Genomic DNA, 10,482 nt, shown 5'->3' with positions numbered 1-10,482 from the left:
TTTCTTTCTTTTTCTTTTTTTTTTTTAAGATTTAAGGAACCTTTTACAGAAGTTCTCAGTGGCTTTTCTTCACGTCTCATTGATCAAAATTGCAACACATTTCTATGCCTTAAGAAGTCATAGGAAGAGGGACTGGAATTGTTGTGTTTTAGCTTAGCTCAATCAGGATGCATCTTTGAACTCAGGACAGATTCACCCGATTAGAACATGGTTAGGCAGAAAAGAGTAAACACCTGGACCTAAACAGGCCTATGTTAGCAAGAGAAAAACTAAAAATGAATTCAGGATAGGTATCCAAAAGTGCCTATTATGGGGATACAACGTCTATGATCCACTTATCATGCATTCTCATTAAGGTAAAACTTTCCAGTTTGACAAAGCCCTACCCATTGACACAAAAGTCGCAGTCAGTTTTTACACTGCCACGTATGAAATTATGGCTTGGCAAGCAATGCTCATCAGACATTTAGGGAAAATCTGAAACATGGAAATGAAAGATCATGATAAAGATTTCTGGTTTCAATCATGATATAACAACTGATACTGAACATAAGACCTTCCACAGTATAATAACTGTTTTTAGATACTGGTCAATAGGAAACATAGATTCTGATTCCTAATAAAAGGGAAACAAATGAACAAGCTTGAGGATCACCACAGCTTTCTGTGTGTATGCACTTTTCAGACTACAGCACAGGGAAAGGCCAAACAAAGGATGGTGGTGTCACTGAGCTGAGGTGACGCAGATCAGATATCAGGGAGAAGAAAGCTGCACAAAGAATTGTGCACAGGCAAGGACTCCAGGAGACTAGGCAAAGAACAGCTTTTAGAGAACTTCTAGGGAGCTATGATCTGAGCAATGACCAGAGATTGCATAGGGATGGGAGATGTTAGCATTTCAACCAACCACAGTGTAGAAATCTCATTAACCATCCCAATAATTTAGTAGACACCCTAGAAAGGCTGAGTCTTAGTAGTAGGGAGAATCTAGCACTATAGCGGCATTATTCAACAGAAATACAAGATATCACAAACATAAAATTTCTACCTTTTTTCCAAATAACCAGGAACATGGTGGACCTTTAGACAAAGTGTGCTTACCAAAAGCAACCTACCAACTTTCAAAATAAGAAGAGGGTCCTGCTTGGAGAAAGTGGCAAGGAGAAGGTCCCGTGATATTACCAGAATGTTGGTTTGGGCTTTGAGACACTGAAGGAGGCTATCGAAGGCACCTACATTGACAAGAAACGCCCTTTAACTGGTAATGTCTCCATCCAAGGGCAGATCCTGTCTGGGATGGTGACCAAGATAAAGATACAGGGGACCATTGTCACCTGGAGACTGCCTTCACTGCATCCAAAAGTACACCTGCTTCCAGAAATGCCACCAGAACATGTCTCTCTACCTTTCCCTCTGCTTCCGGGACATCTGGATCGGGGACTTTGTCACAGTGGGCAAGTGCGGGTCCCTTGCACTTGCAAGGGACAGTGAGCCTCAATGTGCTCAAGGTCACCAAGACTGCTGGCACGAAAAAACAGTTGCAGAAGTTCTAAGACTGGATCCCTACTCACTGCCCCAAACAAAATTAAGTTATTTTCCCAGATAGGTAGATAAACAAAATTTCCTAGTAACCTCTTGAAAAAAGTAAAAATGAAGGCAATGGCACCCCACTCCAGTACTTTTGCCTAGAAAATCCCATGGACGGAGGAGCCTGGTAGGCTGCAGTCCATGGGGTCTCTAGAGTCTGATACGACTGATCGACTTCACTTTCACTTTTCACTTTTATGCATTGGAGAAGGAAATGGCAACCCACCCCAGCGTTCTTGCCTGGAGAATCCCGGGTCCGGGGTAGCCTGGTGGGCTGCCGTCTATGGGGTCGCACAGAGTCGGACACAACTGAAGCGACTTAGCAGCAGCAGCCACAGCAGCAGTAACCTCTTGAAAAAAGTAAAAATGAACAGATAAAATTGTTAATAAAATATTTTACTTAACCCAGAATATCCCAAATATTGTCATTTTAACATGTACCCAACATAGAATATGACATATTTTATGTTTTTTCATACTAAGCATTGAAATTCAGTGTTCGTGTTTCATTTACAGCACACTTCCGTTTGGACTAGTCACAGTTCAAGGGCTTAACAGCTAAACATAGCTAGTGAATTTCATATAGGACAGTGGTGCCTTAGAGTAAAGGTTACTCTAGTTCTGTATAAAAAAGAGCTTAAAAACAAACCTTGAAAGTACCACACTGAAATGCAAGTAAATTGACTACCTGAACAACTATTAAAAAGTTAATTATTAAGAATACTCTATTAAGAAAGACAACAAAAATTGCCCAAAGGAGAGTCTATGGCATCCAGCATAAGAAAAAAATTACTAGGCATGAGGAAAATTGGAAAATGTTACTCTTGACCAGGAGAAAAAACTTATGAACTCAGAAATGAGAGAGATGATGGAAATAGGGGATACAATTTTTCAAGCAGCTATTATAAACGTGTTACTCAAAGGAAAATATAAATATAATAAGGGAATAAACAGAAAATCTTAATAGAGAAATGGAAACTATAAAAAGAACCAAATGGAAATCTAGGACTGAAAAATATAGTATCTTAAATCCATTAAGCAGATGGGCTTGGCAAGAATTAGATACTATAGAATAAAAGTGAACTTAAAGGCAAAGCAACAGAAGCCATCCAAACTGAAGCAAAAGAGAAAAAACCAAAAACAAAAAATAAAACCAGGGGCTTCCCTGGTGACTCAGTGATAAAGGGTCAGCCTGCCAATGCAGGAGACACGCGTTGGGCCCCTGGTCTGGGAGGACCCACATGCCTAGGAGCAACTAGGCCTGCGCACCACGAATGCTGAACCTGTGCTCTACAGCCTGGGAATTGCAACCACTGAGCCCACCGGCCACAACTGCAGAGTAGTCCCCACTCACCGCAAATAGAGAAAAGCCCATACAACAACAAAGACCGAGCACAGACAAAAATAAATAAACAAAGTTATTTTAAAAATAAATAAAACCAGAATCAACAAAGCCTCAGTGACTATGAGACAATGTTGAGTTGATTCAATGCCTGGTGAAGTCTGGCTCCCTGGTTCGTAGACAGTGGGCTTCTCTTTGTGTCCCCCCGTGGTGGAATCGGGTAAAGGAGGTCTCTGGGATCTCTCATAAAAGTACTAATCCCATTCAAGAGGGCAGAACCCTCATAACCAAATCACCTCCCAGAAGCCCCACCTGCAAACACCATCATATAGGTTCCAACATATGAAGTTGGGAAACAAATGTCTTCTAAGCTAAATTATATATATATGTGTGTGTGTGTGTGTGTGTGTGTGTGTGTATCAAATCTGTGGGTCCTCTATTAGTTTTCAATATAACTATATTATATAGTTATTATTTCACACATTGGGCCCCTGGTCTGGGAGGGGGACAATATTATACAGTTACATTATTTCAATATAACTATATTCAATTATAAAAAAGGTCCTGTGACCACAAGTTTGAGACCCTCTGTCTAATCCTTTTCCATATTAAAATCTCACCCACAGAACAATCCTAGTTCAACTCTACCTACCTCTGCCTTCAACGCTAAAATAACCTTCATTCTTCAATAAGGAGTGGGAATCACTAATTGGAGAGATGGATAGAGAGAGCCGTGAAGAAAACTGTCATTTGTCCTCCAGTATTTTATGTGGCTCTTATCTTTCTTTTGTGAACCCTGGATACTGATTCCCATGTAGCCCTGGTCAATGAACAGTTGGAACTTCCATGTGGGCAATAATGCTCCTGATGTCTTGCCTATGGGAACATTGCTTAGAGCCATATACATCTTTCCCAAAGTTCAGCCTAAATACTTGGATGCTACATAGAAATTATGGGGAATGTAAAGTTCTATCATTAAGGATCTAACAATTCTCAGTTATAAAAAGAGATAATAATATATTGTAATATAAAACGTAACAAGATGTTGTTGGACAGAGCTAAAATAGGTAAAGGATTACAGAAGAGAATGTGGCAAGAGAGTCACATTTAATTTCAAGAAAGGCACTCTTCAAGAGAACAAAAGAGGAGAGCGTAGCAAGATTGCTGATGAAGTAAGTTTAAAATAAAAAGATCCTTTGCTCCATGAGCTAGTGTCTAGGCTAGTGCATCAAAATTTCTTGTGAGAATTATTTTTTTGATATGCTTTAATTATACTGATTTCATTAAAGTCACCAATGGCTAAAATCAATGGTCTAATTTAAGACCTTGTACTCCTTGATCTTTATTCAGCAGTTTCATATACCTGACCAAACTTTTGTAACACTTTCTTCTCTTCTTATTTCCATGTGATTATTTCTAATGCATTTTCTCCTTATTCTATCTTTCTTTTGTAGTTTCCTTTACAGAATTTCCAACCCTTGTTTCCTATAACACCCTTGTTTGTTATAAACAAAACCACCAAATATTAGTATCCCTCTAGGTTGTGTTCAGTTTTTTTTTAATACTTTTCTCTCAACTACTTCATTCTTAGCCTCTACCACACCCAAGCCTAATAACGCTCATGTCTCTATCTCCAGATCCATATTTCTAACTTACTACTAGATATCTCTGCCTGGATGCCATGTAGGCATCTCAGACTTAAAATGCTCAAAGCTTATCTTCCCCTGCACCTCCTCCAAGACCTCTTCCTCCTCCTTTATTTGCTATCTCAGGGAGTGGTACTACTATCAACCCAGAAACCCAAGCCAGAAAGCTGGCTTGGAGTGTCATCTTCAACTCCTCCCTCTTCACAGATACTGGACCATTACATGTGTGCATCCTAAGTTGCTCCAGTCTTGTCCCACTCTTTGCAACCCTATGGACCGTGGCCAGCCAGGCTCCTCTGTCCATGGGATTCTCCAGGCAAGAATACGGGAGTGGGTTGCCATGCCCTCCTCCAGGGGATCTTCCGGACCCGAGGATTGAATCCATGTCTCCTGTGGCTCCTGTATTGCACTCAGATTCTTTACCACTGAGCCACTAGGGAATCATAATGGACCATTAAGTTCTCTGAATTTTAAATTAGAAATGTTTCTGCAATCCAATCTCTTCTCTCTAGTCCCCCAAAAGCCTTCACATAAGTTCTCATCAATATTGTTATCAACAATAACATCTTAGCAAGTCTCCCCAACCAGCAGGCTATGCCATTTCCAATACTTTCTTTAGAATATAAGCCATCAGACTTAGAGATATCACTACTGATAAAAGTTTAAAAATGGTTTGGAGAACTGACATAGTAAAGGCTGCCTTTAAAAAAATTTTTGTCTGGGCACAAGAAATCACTCTCCACTCTGTTAGCTCACAATAATAATTTTAGAAGACTGTCCAACTTCAAAATCTGCATACTCTCAGAAAACAGTTCTTTAAATGTATTTGAATTTTTAAATAAAATGAAGGGATTTACTTGAAGGGAATCACTGCTCTAGAATCTAAACTGCCATCAGAGTGATCTTTTACAAATGACCATGTTTTCCTAGGTTGAAGACATCTGTAAGTATTACATAAATATATACATTTATCCACATCATCTATATGAATATCATTTTACTGGCTTTTAATGGCTATACAGTTTTTTAAAAATATTTATTTTGGGGATGTATTGGATCTTAGTTGTGGAGAAGGCAATGGCAACCCACTCCAGTATTCTTGCCTAGAGAATCCCATGGACAGAGGAGCCTGGTGGGCTGCTGTCCATAGGATTGCGCAGGGTCAGACACGACCAAAGTGACTTAGCATGCATGCATGCATGGGTCTTATTTGTGCTACACTGGACTTGTGGCGGGCACGTGGACTTCTTTCTAGTTGTGGCACGGGCTTAATTGCCCTACCAAACGTGGGATCTTATTTCCCTGACCAGGGCTTGAACCCAAGTCCCCTGCATTGCAAGGTGGATTCTTAACCACTGGGCCACCAGGGAGGTCCCAGCTACACAGTATTGTTCATTGTGTTTGCGTGCTATGGACATGCCTGTGGTAGTTTATTTTAGGCATTTTAAAAAATATTAATTTTAAATAGTCCATGTCACATATCACCTTGAAGCCTTACAATAAAAGCCATACTCTTTAGGGTAGGGTAGAAAGCCATTTATGATATGGTCTCAATTTACCTACCCCTCAGCAAGAACTTCCCTTTAACATGCCACTGTAAACTGAAAAATAATGCACAATCTAAAAGCACAGAGTTATATTTTATTCAGCAGATATATTTAGGACTTCAAGCCTGGCAGACAGCCTTTCATATAAACACTGAGAAAACTGTTCCAAAGAGTAAGAGGGGGAAGCCAGGATATAGGGGTTTCTGCAGCACCACCACATAGTCAGAATAGAAGGCTGCTATTAATAAAAGAAAACTAGATATCCCAGGTTAAGGAATTTAGCACCTTTCTATGTATTGGACGATGTACAGTCTGGGATCACTGAAATCATTCCTTTGATATGCACCGCAGCTACCTGGGCCCCGTATCTTGCGTTTCCTCATCAGGAGTGTCCTTAGCATTGTTAGGGGTGACTGCAGTCTGATGGCTGCTAGATGGCAGGAATTCCTCAGAGCTCACCATCAGGGGTGATCACAATCACTGATAACTTTGACATCCTTTGTTTACTGCCTATTTATGGCAGGAAATATTTTATTTCTCACCACATTCTTTCACGCCTTTATGCCAGTGGCTCTCAGTCAGAAGCAATTCCCTACCGCCTGCTCTCCTTCTCCAATATGGTCTGAATCATATTCCCTCCAATTCACATGTTGAAGCCCCACTCCCAAATGTGATTGAATTGATAACTATATCTGTATCTATACCATATTATCTATATATGTAAAAACTTATAAAGCACTTTTCATGAAGATATGAAAAAAATCCTCAGTATTTCCCTTAATACCAAGCAAACAAACTTTCCCATTTTTTTCTTAATATATTTCTTATTAACCCATTGCCAAAGGTCACCTAATATGTGTGTGCCTGAAAATATTTAGGCCATCATGGATTCCATACAAATAGAAAAGTTTCAAGACCATGGCTTATTAATCTTGGCTAATACATATCACTGTTGTGTCAGATATTCTATCATAAGTGCTTTCTCTCTATTTTGAGATTTAATTTCCATATCCTATGATGTGGCACTATTCCTGCCCTCATTTTACAAATAAGGAAACTGAAATTTGGAGAGATCAAGTTTTTGTCCTAAGCCATATCATTAACAATGACTTCAAAGAAAAGAAGGTGGGGGCTAATTATGTCCTCCATTTTGGAATAAGGTTTTCTCACAAAAAATACATTTTCTGGACAAAATAATAAATATTTTATTGCAATAAATTGATTTTACAGTAGGGAAAGTATCTCGCTAAGGGAAAAAAATCTTATTTTTGCTTGCTTATCTAGTTAACCATCTGAGACAAAATGACTTCAAATAATTAGCTAAAAAAAATATCCTAGTCTGTGCTGGTTTTGAGATCTACAGTTTTGGTTTCTTCTCTTTTTTAAAGAATTTTTTTTTGATGTGAACTATTTTTAAGTCTTTACTAAATTTGTTACAATATCATTTCTGTTTTATGTGATGGTTTCTTGACTGCAAGGCATGTGGGACCTTAGCTTGCAGACCACGGATTAAACCCACACCCCCTGCATTGGAAGATGAAGTCAACCACTGGACTGCCAGGGAAGCGCCTACAAATGCTCTTAAGTTCTTTTTCATTTTTTAAGTTTCTGAAAGTGAAAGTTGCTCAGTTCTATCTGACTCTTTGGGACCCCATGGGCTATGCCGTCCATGGAATTCTCCAGGCCAGAATACTGGAGTGGAGAGCCTTTCCCTTCTCCAGGGGAATCTTCCCAACCCAGGGATCGAACCCAGGTCTCCCACATTGCAGGCAGATTCTTTACCAGCTGAGCCACAAGGGAAGCCCAAGAAAACTGGAATGGGTAGCTTATCCCTTTTCCAGGGGAGCTTCTAGACCCAGGAATTGAACTGGGGTCTCCTGCATTGCAGGCGCATTTTTTACCAACTGAGCTATCAGAGAATTGGAGAATAACTGCTTACAATGTTGTGTCCGTTTCTGTTATACATTACGAATCAGTCATATATATATAAAAGATCTTCACAACCCAGAAAATCATGATGGTATGATCACTCACCTAGAGCCAGACATCCTGAAATGCGAAGTCAAGTGGGCCTTAGGAAGCATCACTACGAACAAAGCTAGTGGAGATGATGGAATTCCAGTTGAGCTATTTCAAATCCTAAAAGATGATGCTGTGAAAGTGCTGCACTCAGTATGCCAGCAAATTTGGAAAACTCAGCAGTGGCCACAGGACTGGAAAAGGTCAGTTTTCACTCCAATCCCAAAGAAAGGCAATGCCAAAGAATGATCAAACTACTGCACAATTGCACTCATCTCACATGCTAGTAAAGTAGTGCTCAAAATTCTCCAAGCCAGACTTCAACAGTATGTGAACCATGAACTTCCAGATGTTCAACCTTGTTTTAGAAAGGGCAGAGGAACCAGGGATCAAATTGCTAACATCCGTTGGATTATCAAAAAAGCAAGAGAGTTCCAGAAAAACATCTATTTCTGCTTTATTGACTATGCCAAAACCTTTGACTGTGTGGATAACAACCAACTGTGGAAAATTCTGAAAGAGATGGGAATACCAGACCACCTGACCTGCCTCTTGAGAAATCTGTATGCAGGTCAGGAAGCAACAGTTAGAACTGGACATGAAACAACAGACTGGTTCCAGATAAAGAAAGGAGTATGTCAAGGCCATATATTGGCACCATGCTTATTTAACTTACATGCAGAGTACATCATGAGAAACACTGGGCTAGATGACACACAAGCTGGAATCAAGATTGCCGGGAGAAATATCAATAACCTCAGATATGTGGATGACACCGCCCTTATGGCAGAAAACAAAGAGGAACTAAAAAGCAACTTGATGAAAGTGAAAATGGAGAGTGAAAAAGTGGGCTTAAAGCTCAGCATTAAGAAAACTAAGATCATGGCATCTGGTCCCATCATTTCATGGCAAATAGATAGGGAAACAATGGAAACAGTGAGAGACTTTATTTTGGGGGGCTCCAAAATCACTGCAGATGGTGACTGTAGACATGAAATTAAGACACTTGCTCCTTGGAAGAAGTTATGACCAATCTAGACAGCATAGTAGAAAGCAGAGACATTACTTTGCCAACAAAGGATATCTAGTCAAGGCTATGGTTTTTCCAGTGGTCATGTATGGATGTGAGAGTTGGACTATAAAGAAAGCTGAGCTCCGAAGAATTGATGCTTTTGAACTGTGGTATTAGAGAAGACTCTTGAGAGTCTCTTGGACTGCACGGAGATCCAACCAGTCCATCCTGAAGGAAATCAGTCTTGAATATTCATCGGAAGGACTGATGTTAAAGCTGAAACTCCAATCCTTTGGCCACCTGATGCAAAGAATCAACTCATTTGAAAAGACCCTGATGCTGGGAAAGATTGAAGGTGGGAGGAGAAGGGGACGACAGAGGATGAGATGGTTGGATGGTATCACTGACTCAATGGACACGAGTTTGGGTGCATTCCCGGAGCTGGTGATGGACAGGGAGGCCAGCGTGCTGCTGTCCATGGGGTCACAGAGTTAGACATGATTGGACGACTGAACTGAACTGATATGTCTGTCTCATTGAATGCAAACCTTTATTGAGAGTATTTATTTTCACTTTGTAGCTTCCACCAAGAAAAATTAATGCTAATGTACAATCAATACATATCTATTGGACTGATTTGAAATTTCAATGGGAAAGTTAGAATACAGAATTACTAAATTTCTGGTGCTTAGTAACTTGGGTTTGGATTCTAAGCCTATTTACTTCCTGTATGACCTGGTGCAAGTTACCAAAACTATAGCTCGTATTTCCCCAACTCAAAAATGGATTAAGTAAGACAATGAATGTAAAGTACAGGGTACTTCTTAAGTGCTATTTATATAATGAGTCTACTGGGTCCCTACAATGCTTTAGTTAGAGGTAGGTGCTGGTAAGAAAAATACAAAACAGGCAATGTTCTTGTCTTCACGGAGTTTGAAACAGTTGGAGAGACACACAAAAAACAAATAATGACATAAAGCAATTACAAACTGCCATGAAACAAAGTTAAGAATCAGATATGCAGATGACACCACCCTTATGGCAGAAAGTGAAGAGGAACTAAAAAGCCTCTTGATGAAAGTGAAAGTGGAGAGTGAAAAAGTTGGCTTAAAGCTCAACATTCAGAAAAGGAAGATCATGGCATCTGGTCCCATCTCTTCATGGGAAATAGATGGGGAAACAGTGGAAACAGTGTCAGACTTTATTTTTCTGGGCTCCAAAATCAGTGCAGATGGTGACTGCAGCCATGAAATTAAAAGACGCTTACTCCTTGGAAGGAAAGTTATGACCAACCTAGACAGCATATTGAAAAGCAGAGACATTACTTTG

At 39.9% G+C, this 10,482-nt stretch overlaps 1 pseudogene; it reads left to right on the top strand.

Moving 5' to 3' along the window:
- The first annotated feature begins 1,071 nt into the window (after positions 1–1,071).
- Positions 1,072–1,553, top strand: LOC105001624 (annotated as a pseudogene).
- The last annotated feature ends 8,929 nt before the right edge of the window (positions 1,554–10,482 follow it).

The sequence above is a fragment of the Bison bison genome, unplaced genomic scaffold (assembly GCF_000754665.1).
Source record: "Bison bison bison isolate TAMUID 2011002044 unplaced genomic scaffold, Bison_UMD1.0 scf7180017864383, whole genome shotgun sequence".
Taxonomy (NCBI): domain Eukaryota; kingdom Metazoa; phylum Chordata; class Mammalia; order Artiodactyla; family Bovidae; genus Bison; species Bison bison.
The sequence above is the reverse complement of the archived record's forward strand: the minus strand, read 5'-3'. Positions and strand labels throughout refer to the sequence as shown.